The 14244-nt window shown below is 39.8% G+C and overlaps 1 protein-coding gene and 1 long non-coding RNA gene across 3 annotated transcripts in view; one reads left to right on the forward strand and one right to left on the reverse strand.

The window, feature by feature from the left end:
* Nucleotides 1-6941: 6941 nt before the first annotated feature.
* The window catches only part of LOC124146292 (sodium-coupled monocarboxylate transporter 2-like), a 40270-nt gene continuing 32967 nt past the window's right edge, over nucleotides 6942-14244 (forward strand). Inside the window, exon 1 of one of the 2 annotated variants that reach the window (XM_046516528.2) lies at nucleotides 6942-7170. The gene's annotated coding sequence lies outside the window, so the exon portion shown is untranslated. Of the gene's footprint in view, nucleotides 7175-14244 lie in introns of both variants that reach the window. The other variant, XM_046516527.2, reaches the window with a different exon arrangement.
* Nucleotides 10013-11917, reverse strand: LOC125382090. Its single transcript, XR_007222287.1, has 3 exons — nucleotides 11863-11917; nucleotides 11103-11189; nucleotides 10013-10337 (listed from the first exon to the last, which is right to left on the reverse strand). It is a non-coding gene; the product is annotated as an uncharacterized LOC125382090 (long non-coding RNA).

Genomic DNA, 14244 nt, shown 5'->3' on the forward strand with positions numbered 1-14244 from the left:
AGTAGCCTAACCACTTGATTTGGTACTGTTTGGTACCGCTTGCCATTTTAAATCTGATACTTTTGTCAACAGGATACATTTGATTATCTTGAGATTTGTCATCCTGTTGGCGGGCAATGGTTGGTGCAGAGCCTGTATCACTGATGTGTGGCTCTGGAAGAACCACCTGTGTGTCTGAGGATGTGTCAGCATCAGCAGACGTGCTGGGAAGAGGGGAATGTGCTTCAGCAGAAGTGCTGGGACGAGGAGCATGTGTGTCCGTTTCAGTAGAAGTGCTGGGACGAGGAACATGTGTGTGCGTTTCAGCAGAAGTGCTGGGACGAGGAACATGTGTGTCCGTTTCAGCAGAAGCGCTGGGACGGGGAGAATTATGACCATGGTTGGGAGTGTGATCTGGAAGACGGTCGTTGGGAGTGCGAACATTGTGGGGCTTGAGGCGATTGGCATGGATAAGTGCCTTGTGCGTCTTGTTCGTTTGAACATGTTGTAGCTTGAAGGTATGATTAGGACCAAGCTCAAGTATGGTGTAGGGACCTACCCATTTAACTGACAGTTTCGGGGACCTGCCAGGGAGAACATGGGAATTTTTCATCAGGACTAGATCACCTACTGAGTATTGGGGATCTTTAGCTTTGAGGTCAGTCCGCTCTTTGTTTATTTCTTGAGAAATCTTCATGTTGTCCTTAGCAATAGTTTTGGCTACCTTGAAATTGTCAAGAAGGGTCTGAAGATGGCGTTCCGCCGTTTTGCCTAGAGAGGGCTTGGGAAGAAGAGCAACATCAATAGGGAGATGCATCTCTCTGCCAAAGAGGAGATAGAAGGGAGTGTAGCCAGTGGAGGCACATGGTGCACTGCGCATTGACATCATGACACAAGGGATTAGGTCTGCCCAATTGGACTGTTCAGAGTCACAATAAGCTCTGAGTGCCTGCTCAATGGTCCTATTACGTCTTTCACACATGCCATTGGTTTCAGGATGATATGATGACGTCAGATGGTGCTTGATGTCCAACAATTCACACAGAGCATTGACAAGTTTCGAAGTGAACTGCCGACCTCTATCAGAAAGAAGGGTTTTGGGAGCCCCAAAGCGAGTAATGACCTGGTTGAACAGAATTTTGGCTACCTCAGTGACATCCTCAGTCTTCATAGCAAAGCCTTCAGTCCAACGCGAAAAAGAGTCAACTACCAGCAGGACATATTTGTAACCATCTTTAGTTTCTGGGAGGGGACCAAGGATATCTATGTGAAGGCGAGAAAATGTGTCCTCTATACGGCATTGGGACCATACGAGCATGTTTGCAATGGGACTTAGGTTTGATTTTCTGACATACCTCACATGACCTAATGTAATTTTCTATGTCTTGATACATACCAGGCCAGTGGTATTTTGACAGGAGAGCTTGAAAGGTGGAATCCCTTCCAAGATGACAACCACCTACTTTGGAGTCATGATAGGCGAATAGGACATCCTTGCGCTTGATAAGGGGGACAACAAGCTGGGTAATTTGGGGAGGCCTATGGGCTTTGGCACCTCTATGTTTTGCCTGATAGACATGATAGAGAATACCATCCCTGACTACATACTCCTGTGAGCGTCCTACAAGACCTTTGATTTGGGCATCATTGTACGTTGTAGGGATTTCATCTTTGGAAATGTAGTCAATAATTGGCCTGAGGTCAGGGGAATTTCTCTGTTGCGTCAGAAACTGATCATTATCTATGTCAACCGCTGCAACAATGACAGATGGGCCAGATGGTGATGGTTTGTTTGCGTAATAGAGATCAACGGCTGGTGGAACATGAGTGTCTGGATCTTGGTCAGAATCAGGTTGGATGGTTGAGGGTGGGACAGTAGAAGTGGAGAAGTGTGTTGAGGTCGGGGACTTATTGTTAGCCACATCAGGGGAGGAAGGGGGTACAAAGGGAGAGGATGACACAACTAAAACTGATTTATCTTTTGTGGTGGCAGTGCATGAGGCTACATGCGCATATGTTCTTTTAGATGGTAATGAAGGTGATGGTATGTCATCTGTGATAGGCACCGTCTTAGGCTCAGGGTATTTAGTACGAGATAAAGCATCTGCATTTGTGTTTGACTTCCCTGGCCTGTGTACTATTTCATAATCGTAATCTTGTAACATAATTGACCATCGTCCAAGGCGACCTGTTTCCTCTTTGATGTTTTTGAGCCAAGTAAGAGCCTTGTGATCAGTGTAAATTTTGAATTTGGTCCCCGCCAAGTAAACTCTAAATGTCTTTATCCCTTCTACTACTGCCAAACATTCAAGTAGTGTTACCCCCCAATTCTTTTCTGATGAGTGAAGTGATCTACCCCCATAACAGATGACATGTTCCTTACCATCTGAACCATGTTGCCCTAAAATGTAACCGAGAGATGTGTTGGAAGCATCTGTTGTCAGAATGAAAGGTTTTGTAGGGTCTGGATAGGCAAGGATTGGAGATGTTGTCAGTTTTTGTTTCAAGACAGAGAAAGCTTGTTGACATTTGTCTGTCCAAGAAAATTTAACATCTTTCTTGAGAGTGTCATAGAGAGGTGACGCTATTCCTGAGAAATTGGGAACAAATTTCCTGTAGTAACTACAAAGGCCAAGAAAATGACGAACAACATGAACATTCTTTGGTGGGGGAATTTGGGTGACTGCCTCAATCTTAGATTGGTCAACTTCAATGCCAGATTTGGTGAAAATGTGTCCAAGTTATTGAACTTGTTTTGCTGCAAATTTACATTTGCTGGGTTTCAAGGTCAAGCCTGCTTGCTTTATCTTTTGAAAAACCACATTTGAGATGATTCAAATGTTCTGAAAAGGTTTTGGAATACACGATGATATCATCGACATGAATAAGGATGTATTTCCAGTTCATGTCTTTGAGAGCTTCTGAAATAGTACTTTGAAAAGCCATTGGAGCATTTTTGAGGCAGAAAGGTAAACGCGTTGAACCGTTGCCTTTACTCTAACGAGGTAACTGCCGACACTTACTTCAAGATAATGATGATTAAACATTTTAACACTAATCAAAATCTTCTGACGTTTACCAATTATAAGTAAATAACTTATAACATGAGAAACAGTTTATATAAGAAATGCCGGATATTGTATTGTAACTCTTATCTACTAGACTGCCACTGAATTGCCTGTATCTTTACAGACTATTCTACGATATGAAACACAAAATCAACCGGCGCTTCACGATAGTGCGGATGCACTTATGTGATAAATAGTTAAAATACATTGCCGAATCTGTGCGTATTTAGCTACGGAAACAGTGTTACTTTTCGTGTATTGTGTTTTAGACATATACGGTCACAGACTGGTTATCTTTAAATACATACATTTAGCTGCCGATGCTATGCTACTCATTATATTGAAACAAGAAATGTTTCCCGTGAAAATACAAACAGTGAGACGAATAACATGACCAGAAATATAAATGCAGATAATAGAACATGTTGACCACCAAGTCACTTGATACAGAAACGTTATACACGTTGAACATAATGTTTAATAAGCATCCACGACTTCCATAACTAAAATGGCGTAATATTTTAGATTGATATTTAAACGACTAGAATACTAACGCTAGTATCTTATCCGGGAGGCTCTATTATTCAGTATAGTATTTGATTTCTAGATGAACTGTATGAATTTAACATATAGCAGCCAAATCGTAGATTTTGAACAATACTTTTTGATTAACTGTAACATAAGTTCATTGTACCAGCAAAGTAACAAAGTTAGAATTTATTTACAGCACGTTTAACAAAAATGGCAAAGTAATAAGTAAAAGTAACTTACCTTCAAAAACAGACAGAGAGGTTTTCAGGCGAAATGCAGGAATGACTCTATGCCAAGATGCCCCTGCATTTATACCCGAGACCTCCAGTCCACGTTTGAAAGCATGTCACTACCCATCTGTCCAGTTTGGAATTGATAACAATGGTTTCTCACATGGTGGTCAAATTATGCAAGTTTTGATGTGCTGACTTGCTTAGTTAATTATTTATCTGCTGGTCGGCTGTGTTTGAAACTGGTCAGCCGGGTCTAGAATTTCAATTGATCACAATGGCTTCTCACATGTTGGTCAAATTATGCCAGTTTTGATGTGCTGACTTACTTAGTTAATTGTTTATTGGCTGGTCAGCTGTGTCTGAATCTGGTCGGCCGGGTCTAGAATTTCTATAGCCCTAGCCGATTAGCATCTGCCAGGTCGTTTGACTGGTTTCTCGAAGCGTTACGTATTATGATAGGCGTCCTGTAAACTATGTAGCGTTTACTGGCTTGGGAATGTGAAACTTAAAGTAGAAGAATATATTTGATTTTGATAAAACTTGAAGAAAAATATTATGATTTTCGCACTGTTATACAACCAATGCAGGACTTGCTAAACACCTGAAGACAATATCAAACACCACTCTTAAGCAGATAGCAGATATTCCTGTCCACATTTCATGTTGTCCACCACACAAGCTCCTTCCCTTGGAACCTTATCCAGGCTTACAGAAACGTAAGGTACAAGGTGCCAATTATCTTACTCACAACGACAGTGGTAAAAGGTATATGACATTGCTGACCCCAAACAGCTATTCAGTCAAACTCATTTGTCAAAACGTTGTTGCCTCTTTTTTCTGTTATTGACTCTCCTTTCATATATATCCTTTAATCGGGGTCTCCATCTTCTGCTTCTGTTAAACACATTTTCATGAACACAAGGAAACAGGATATGCGATCCTCACCAGCTGTCAGGCAAAATGTTAAAAACAGATCAAGCAGATATCATTGAACCTAGTTCCTCTGAATGGTATTTTCCAGTCGTCATGATTAAAAAGTCAGACAACAGATATCGTTCAGCGGCCGAATGTGGGAAATTGAATGACGTAACAAAGCCAAGCTTTTCCACTTCCTCGTTTAGATGATGTTGTCGATGCAATTAAAATGGTCCTGGTCACACCATTGCTTCACCTTTCAAACCCTGATTTATCCTCCTACAATATTATGATTTCTATCATAGGTATGCAACTGGGTAATCTTTTCGTAGGGCTTCTGCTCTACATCACAGCAATTTTATCACCCAAGCCAATCCAGTGACTGAATTATGGCGTCGTGTTTCAATCCCAGCTTCCAGACCATTCTTCTCACTGGATTGTCTGGTCCAGACTCGATGATTTACAGACCGCCGTCATATAGCTGGAATATTGCTGAGTGCGGTGTTAAACAGCAAACAAACAGATTAACATCCCATTGCCGCCACTAAAGCATCCACACACACACACACACGTGTATGCACGTCGTTATATAAGTGCAATAATCTTGGACGCGTCGTTAAACCCCGATTCACCTCACCTCTACATTGTTAAGACCATTGTCCTTGCTAAATACTACTTTAAAAATGTCAGTTTATGCATTGTCGTACCATATCTAGTATGACAATTTGTCTTTGACCATATCCATTGTTTGCATTTTAGGACGCTTCCCGGTCTTTGTCCTTGCTAAGCATTGTTCATATTAAGTCACTTCATTCCATATGCGTTGTCACAATTCATCTTTGCCTAACTATATCCAATTTTTGCTTTTGAGGACAACAGCTTTCCGCCGCAGAGTGGTATTGTCATAGCTTTCTTATAACACCAAGTTTCAGTCACGAAATATATCCCAATCAACTTGCATCTGTAAATTACTATTAATATTCTTTAAGTAAATTCAATGTAGATAATGAACCAGGCTGACAAAAAGGGACACTTTAAAAAACCTTTAAAAAACACTTTGTACCACCCCGACCCCGGTATTTCTGTTGGACTTGAATTATTGGACTTGAATTATATAAGGAGTTACTGATAGTCAAAAATAACCCCAATTTTTTATTTTTTCATCACTTGAAAGGGCTATAAAGTCATTATTTTGGTACTTCTTTTGATTTATATTACTGGTCCTACTGAATGCACATTTCAATATATCAATATCACATGGTATGTTTTCTAAAAGCGATCACGTGACCAGCCCCTAATGCATAATGATCGGAACGTGCAGAGGATATCAGGCACACCCGAGAATCTACATACGAGGAAGTTGGGACTCTGCTAATTTTCGTAAAACCGTATGGAAGCTGTATGGCTGACCTGTGCGCACATCTCGGCTGTCAACAGGCGCAGAAAAGATAAGGTACCTGTGTCAAAGCTAACCGGTGAAGGTGCGCCTCTAATTCTATGTTCCATAAATAATACACTGATTTTCGGATAAAAAGTTAAAGGCTTATAAAGTAACAGAAAGTCTTGTGGAATTGGGGAATCAAAATAGATGTGGCGTCGTAGTGGTAGATCTGTACTGATTCAGTTAAGAATCAATTATACACACCAATAAAATCAACATGTTTTCGAAGTTGCCTGTTGCCGAACGTAATGGTATCTATCATATACAAGATCATAAATATAAATAATTTACTTACTCAGAAGTTCTATTTATCACAATCTTCTCAAATAATTGATGTGGAGAGGGCGGGAAAATGCAAGGACGTTTACTCAATTATACGGTAATACCTTATGACTTTAGCAATTCAGTGGTTTGCCCTTCTTTAAAATTAATTTCTCCTGATTCAAATACTAGGTGTACTTTATATTTACATTAATGTATGTATTATTTTCCTTTACGTTTCTACATAATCACAATGCTTGGCCGCCAGCCAAGTCAGCCCACTTTTTTAATATTCACGCACAATTAAATTGATGGTTTGAAATAACTGTGAGTTTGCAGGCTTAGTTCGTTTTAGGAGGACTACAGTTTATGTATTCATGAGGGTCCAGGGCTTCGAATTGGTATTATACAAGTGGTGTTTGTCGCTTAGGGAGTGGAGCGTGAAAGGAGAATGTGTGCCGACAGTGGTAATAGCCGTTGATAACAAAATATTGTACGTATAACCGGAGCACTGATTATTCGGATACGCCCGTCGCCGCGTCATGCTTCTGTGAGTTTGAATGCGTACTTTTCAAGCATTCGAGCACGGGACTACGGTTATACCATTAGAGACGACCGATGTCTTCGCATGAAGGTGACATTTTAAGTTCGGGTATTCTCAAGAGGTGACATTACGATTTTAAAAAGAACAGTGAACAGCGAACAGCACCAACAGGAGTCGTCGTCTCGTGAACAAAATTCAGTAGGTAAGCGATAACTCAACACTGGTACGAACAGTGACAAAGCGTTGATAGATTGATATAACATTTATTGGCGAGTTGATGTTCATCGTCACGTGAATCATGGCTAATGCCCAAGTAGATTTGCAGTTTAATTCCTTCCCATCGTGGAAGCAGAATATTGTACTTTTGAAGGTTTCATATACACATTAAACAAGACCAAACATACCAGGAAGTCTTTGCTATGCTTGATCATGATCCCTCTCGCCCTAATGGTGAATGGCAGCTCAAGAATTATATGTTTTAACAAAATGTTTCATGTGTAGTGTAAAGTGTAGCGTATGCTGCGATACACTAATATGTCTATATTTCTTGTGAATGTGAATACCAAAACTGACAGAACTTATTTTCTGTAAACAATATCGAGAACAATACAACAAACTACAAAACAATAAAAAGCTGACACAGACATCTGAAGAAAACCATATTTTAGGCACATCGGGGTCTGAACGAGTCTGTTACATTCCTGAAGATAGCACCGAAGACCAACGAGACACGTCAAGTGCAGTATGCAGTAGGCGACAAGCGGGCCATAAAGTAGTGAAGAAAGTGCAAAAGAGGCCATATTCCAACTCCTGAAGGATCAACTTCAGATGAACTAATACTAGTAGAATTTGCTGATGAGACAGCTGCTTGTGTGCTACACATTAAGATTAACACAGCAAAAAAAATGCAGTTTCCGGTATCCGGATACCTGCCGGATACCTCCGGACACTTACCCAAAACGCGTCCGGGTATCTGGTGGCAGATACCTTGCCGGATACCAGATCCGAGGTATCGGGCATGGACACCTCACCTGAAGTATGCCACCTGGAATCCGGGTATCCGGCACCGGATACCTCACCGGATACCTCAATCTGGGTGTCCAAGGATCCGGTACCGGATACCAAGGATCCGGCACCGGATACCTCATTCTGAGTTTCCAAAAACATGTCACAATTTGGGGGGTGCATTTTGTTCAATTAGGTGTGAAACACCTAAATATATATTGGAAACTAACCAAGAAAATTGAACATTGCTGAAGGTATCCGGATGCAATTTTTCGAGATGTCTTATTTCTCGTAAATAATGTTAGCCTTTGCATATCAGATAGCTGTAGTAATATTCTGTCTCATTTTAGTTGTAAATATCCCCTTAAAGTTGAGATCTATGGGCATGTACTTTTGGAGAAGACACTTTTTCAATTTCATCTATAATTCTTTTTAGATGTTAAGCTGTTTAATGAACAAACATCAGTTCTAATACATGTATGATGATATCCTTAAATTTCATGTTCAGACTTCCAGATTGTTCTGAGTGAAAGTATAAACTCATCAACTGTGTGCTCACTTGGGCCTTTGGTCCTAGTGAGATGATATTATTATTATTTGTAAAGGTACAAGTACTTGTTACGAGCATACCAGCTTCATTTAAGTTTGAAACACAATATGCCTCACTCTGAGGGTGACATGTACCAGATTTCATCACACTACAGAGAGCTGTTCCTCAGTTACTGTGAAAACTTTTACTGAAAGACATTGAAAGCTAATTTGACCTTCAATATCAGTTGCGACTATTTCAAAAACAATTGTAAAGTGGTTCATTCAGTGTAATATTGACAAACATATGACAATGATATACAACTATATGTATAAGGGTTATTTACACTTCTGCAGGAAAAGGCACATAAGAGAACAAGAGTCATCAGAAAGATGACATATACCCCCGGCAGCTGTCTGTAAAGTAACCACTAGTAAATGTGCACTTCTGTATGTAATGAGTCAACAGTTTAAAGTTCTTTAAGAAGCATACATTGTTTACCCACAAAAGATCCATCATGGTCGCATCCATATGAATGCCAAGTTTGGATCAAATACATTGAATGGTTTTCGAATTCTGCCCCAGAAATGAACCTCATCCCCAATGGAGTCTATGTCCAACTTCAATCCATAAAAATTTAAAAAAATAAAAATTAGAAAAATCCCTATATGCCTGATAGCTTTGCCAAGTTTCAATCAAATACACTGAATGGTTTTCGAATCCTGCCCCGGAAACGAACCCCATCCCCAATTGAATCTATGTCCAACTTCATTCCATAAAAATTTAAAAAAAATTAAATTAGAAAAATCCCAAAATATCAAAAGGCACCACTTCAATATGTGCCTGGTAGATTTGCCAAGTTTCGATCAAATACACTGAATTGTTTGCGAATCCTGCCCCGGAAAAGGAAATGATAACAGGCGGACAGACAGACAGACAGACTGGCTGATCGCTATATCCCCCCGCATTATATGCCGGGGGGATAAAATGTAAGTGTATGACCTTTTGCCAACTTCTATCCCTGCCCTAAGGAAGAGTTTGGCCATTAACAATTTTTTTGTCTGGCTATGACATTGACCTTTGACATTGCAGATCAATGTGTTATTCCAAAGATGTCCAAGCAATGCATGGTTTCATACGATAACTTTGACTATCAAACTGAGGCAAAATATTGGAAAATCCCCATTTACACAGATGGCTAATGAAACATAAACAACAAACAAATTATCAATTTCTTTTATTTATATGCCTATATCAGACATTGAACAGTGTTCACATGATGGGTCCTGATGCAGTATGCAATTTCCTCCTTTTCTTCAATACTCATAACAGAGCGGGATAACTGTTCGCTTGAAAGCATCAGCACACCATGCTCACCAGTTCAGAGTTACTTGCCCTCAAACATCCTTTTCCTTCTATATTGCCATGGAAAAACAGGAACCAGGATGAGGGGAGGCCAGATGGGCTCTATCCCTGTTGCATTGTGTTAGTAGAATTGTGAGCATTCTATGTGGTGTTTGGGTCCACATGTATAGACAAGTAGTCGCAAACATCATTCCTTTCAAGTGATTACCACATGGCCAAAGACAATAATTTCTTCAACGTCCTTGAAGGGTCCCACTCCGACTTGGCATTGGATGGTCTTCTCACATTAGCCAGACCAGCCTTTGTGAGCGTGTCCCAGTGTCAATTGGCATATAACTTCTCGGCAGGCCCCCATTGAAATAACAGGACTCTCCTCATCGCTGTCTGCCAATCACTTCGGAAATCTGGAAGGGTCCTTCCAGACTGTCAACCTGTCATCCGGGTATCTCACGCTGGACTTCAGTTTCTGCAGAATTATGTTGGCAGAATTATGTATACAGATTGTAGCAATAGAAAAGAATTGTTGCAACATGTACTTACAGATAAAAGGCAGCAAATTCACTTAATTTATCATCTTTGAGTTTTGTTTTATACCAAACATTTGAGATATATATTGTTCCATGCTGATGAGTTGAAACAATCAATAACTGACATCTCTTAAAAATGTTCCTAGCAACCTATGCTTGCCATACAAGCCAAAGTAATAGATGAGGTAGCAAGTGGGCTCATTGATCGCTCCTAATCGTACCCAATAACATGGGATGTTGTCCATAACAGTCATCATCGGTGCGTCTGGATCGAGCTCATAACATTAATCACTGGTTTGTCTAGTTGAGATTTGATTATTTATAATCCTTGTCATTTAGCCGAACTATTGCTGGATGTGGTGTTAAATGAGTGAATTGGGTTTAACGCCTCTTTGAACAGTATTCCAGTTATATCACGGCATGTAAGCTTGATGTGGGAAGAAAGCCCGAAGTGATGCAGGTCTTACATGTTTACCACTTTGATGAAACCAACAAGCAAGTGTATGATGCTACCCTCGATTCAAACCCACGACCATCGGTTTCTGTCAAGCCCAAGAGATGGAACTATGCACAGCAAGTTGTGGTGCCTTTGATAATAAGGCCATCCATGCCAACAGGTGATAAAGAACAAGCAAACTGAAGAAATATTTGCAGAATAGCTACATGAACATGATGAACCAAACAGAATAATTTCAAATATTTACCACTCACTGCTACTCTTCTCTTGTTCCTCATTGCTTCTCTTTTTCCATTGATGCTGTGCAGATGACTGACCCATTCATCCAGACATCCTGCAAACATAAGTAGCATTCACATTACAGAAATGCCCAAACTGTACATTGAATTCAATTGAAAAAGACCCCAGTTGAGATTCCAACTTAGAACTGTCCTTATTAAAATATTTCATCCCAAACATTCAGAGATAAAACATAACCCCATATTTAACAACTGTCAAAAGATTATTTGACAACAAAGCCAGGGTCCTTCAACATACACTTTACATAGGGAATCACTTGTTGCAAAAAGGATCCTCGCCAAGGTCAGAGTCATTCCATGAAATATTGAATTTTTAAGTTATGAAGCTTATACAAAACAAGGACATAACAGCGTAATTATTAAAATATCTTAAGCGTAAAAAAATAAAGTCTTTGGTGGCCATTATTGTAAATTATAGTCTGTATTAGCATCCCACGAAAGTTTAGAGTTAATAATCGTTCCTAGATCTTTGTACTTTTCTTCATTATCTATAAAAAGCGGATCTAATTTGGATCATCTTGTTTTGACCACAAATCCATTACGCCGCTTATGCAAATCCTTGTCGTCATAACAAACAGTTGACCATAATTCTAAAAAAGGACCCTTGGCGTTTAGGGTAAAGTATGTAGAGCAGGAAAATATCTAAATCAATCTGTTCCATAAGATCTCTGCACAGAAATCATGAGGTCACGTAACCCTGCTACGTACCTGGCATCCGCATTTGCTGCCAATCGCCTTTCCAAATACTGTTGACTTCCGCGTTGTGGATGGCTCAGAGGAACTTCGGCCGGCATTTCCGTGGTGGAGGTGAATGAGAACAATGTATCGATATACGAGGTAAGCTTATCGTATTCAAGCATCACAGTGTATATCGATACACGAGGTTTGTTTACATCCATGTTCTAAAATGGCGCCCTGGACCGTAGGGGATGATGGGTAAAATGGCTTGTTCCGGGTTAACACCTATAAGCTGGGCAACAATGCAGTTTACCGGGCCCAGCCCGAGCTCTACCATCCGCTCAATTACCGCGCTATAGTGCCACCACTGTCTCGTTATACCGTTACCGTGCCTCACGCTCTGGTGACTCTCGCTTCACGATCCAACACCCGTTTTCGGTCTCAGTGAAACTTACACATCTTTACAATCAAACACCCGTTCTCGGTCTTAGGGAAACTTACACAACTTTACAACTAAGCTGGGCCCCCGTCTCTAATACCACAATATTGTTTGGCGCAAGTTGACGACGCGCATAGGGAGCCGGGAACCAGCTTTGGTTAACACGACTGGTTCCCGGCTCCCTATGCGCGTCGTCAACTTGCGCCAAGTTATATTAGAGACGAGGCCCAGCTTCTACACTGAACACGATCGGTCATTTCGTCAAAATTGGCCAAATATTTAGATTGCAGCTGAGGTCATGCTGGCAGCTGAAGTGACACATTAAGGTAAGGAATATGTGAATATTACAATGATCACGTATTAAAGTCATTTACCACATGTAAGCCTGTCACATGTGACACATTAACCTTTATAGCCAACATGTAGGCTAAGTAAATGTATAATTATATTTTTATAAATTATAGGACAAGTAGCCTGTCTATCATATGTTAGTATTTCCCGATGTATATAATGTAGAAATATCTCACTTTTACTGGATAATTTGTATGCTAATGTGACACACTGTCTTATTTCATATACTCCCTTTACTCTGTGAGAATGATTAATAGCCTCAACATATTTTTCCAGATGTGAAGAATCAAGAACAGCTTAATGACAGGGAAGTTTTGCATCAGAGATCATCGTGAAGTGGAAGATAAGACATTTTAAGGGTATGAACATTTTCACTTGAACTAGTTGAACGATAACCATGATGACAACTTTATCATGGGGGAATTTTTGGTGGTGGGGTAGCCTAGTGGTTGAAGCGTTCACTCTTCGTGCTGAAGACCCAGGTTTGATTCCTGCCACATAGCTGCGATATTGCTGAGTGTGGCGTTAAACATCAAACAAAGCTAACAGCCTCATACTTACTCACGTGGGGATTCCAGGTTGAAGTTGGTCCCCATCAACATGATCAACCTATGCTAGTTGTAAGAGATAACTTAATGGATCGGGTGATCAGGCTCGCTGACTTGGATGATCCATGTCAGCGTATCCCAATTGTGTGGATCGATGCTCATGATGTCAATCACTGGATAGTCTGGTCCAGACTTGATTATTTACAGACCGCCGTCATATAGCTGGAATATGGCTGAGTGCAGAGTTAAACAACAAACACCAACATGATTCTACAACCTGCTCTTGTGGATACCATTTTGAGGATCCTACACATAACTTCTTTTCACGTCATAACTATTGCAATATGTTCTACTACATGTGTTTTAAACATATTTTTTTCATAGTGAACTGGATTTGCAAACAAGCCAATGGCTTATCTAAATGATGCTCAAATACAAAATAAGTATTAATAAAATACTAATTCTATTCTATTCTATACTATCAGTTGAGCCATTATGTAATGATCTGATTATAAGTAGATAATGAAGGAGAAGTCCATATTGATGAAATCTACCAGATTCTGAGATAAATGCACATATGGATTGATTTATTTCAATGTTTTCCTGTACATATTTTACAACAATACCATATAAAGCTTTCTTTTATCATATCCATGCTGTATTATAATACCTATTATTTCTAATAATAGCATAATTTGGACACACAAATAAGTAATGAATGGTTTTTTTATAACAGGTGCCACACATGCGGGATAGGTCATTTGACATGAATCAGTTTTATGTGAATTTAAATCACTACAAGCTGATCTGAGTCATGAAAGGATATGACTTTGATTCTGTGCAAAGTGGAAATGCTAAAACATCTCCCAATATTAACCATGCTTTTACAGAATCTGTTCACTTGTTATTGTATGTAAAAATATTTTTGAACGATTACATCCAACTAATGATTGTTTGTATGTGTGATATGCCAGTAGAGGTATATGTGTACAAGCATGTGCATACGCGTAAAAATATTATGTATGTTTGGCTAGGTACCAGTATATGAATGAGTGTTGTTTTGTGCGACTTGTA

Source organism: Haliotis rufescens, unplaced genomic scaffold (assembly GCF_023055435.1).
Source record: "Haliotis rufescens isolate VD_foot unplaced genomic scaffold, xgHalRufe1.0.p SCAF_2, whole genome shotgun sequence".
Classification (NCBI taxonomy): Eukaryota; Metazoa; Mollusca; class Gastropoda; order Lepetellida; family Haliotidae; genus Haliotis; species Haliotis rufescens.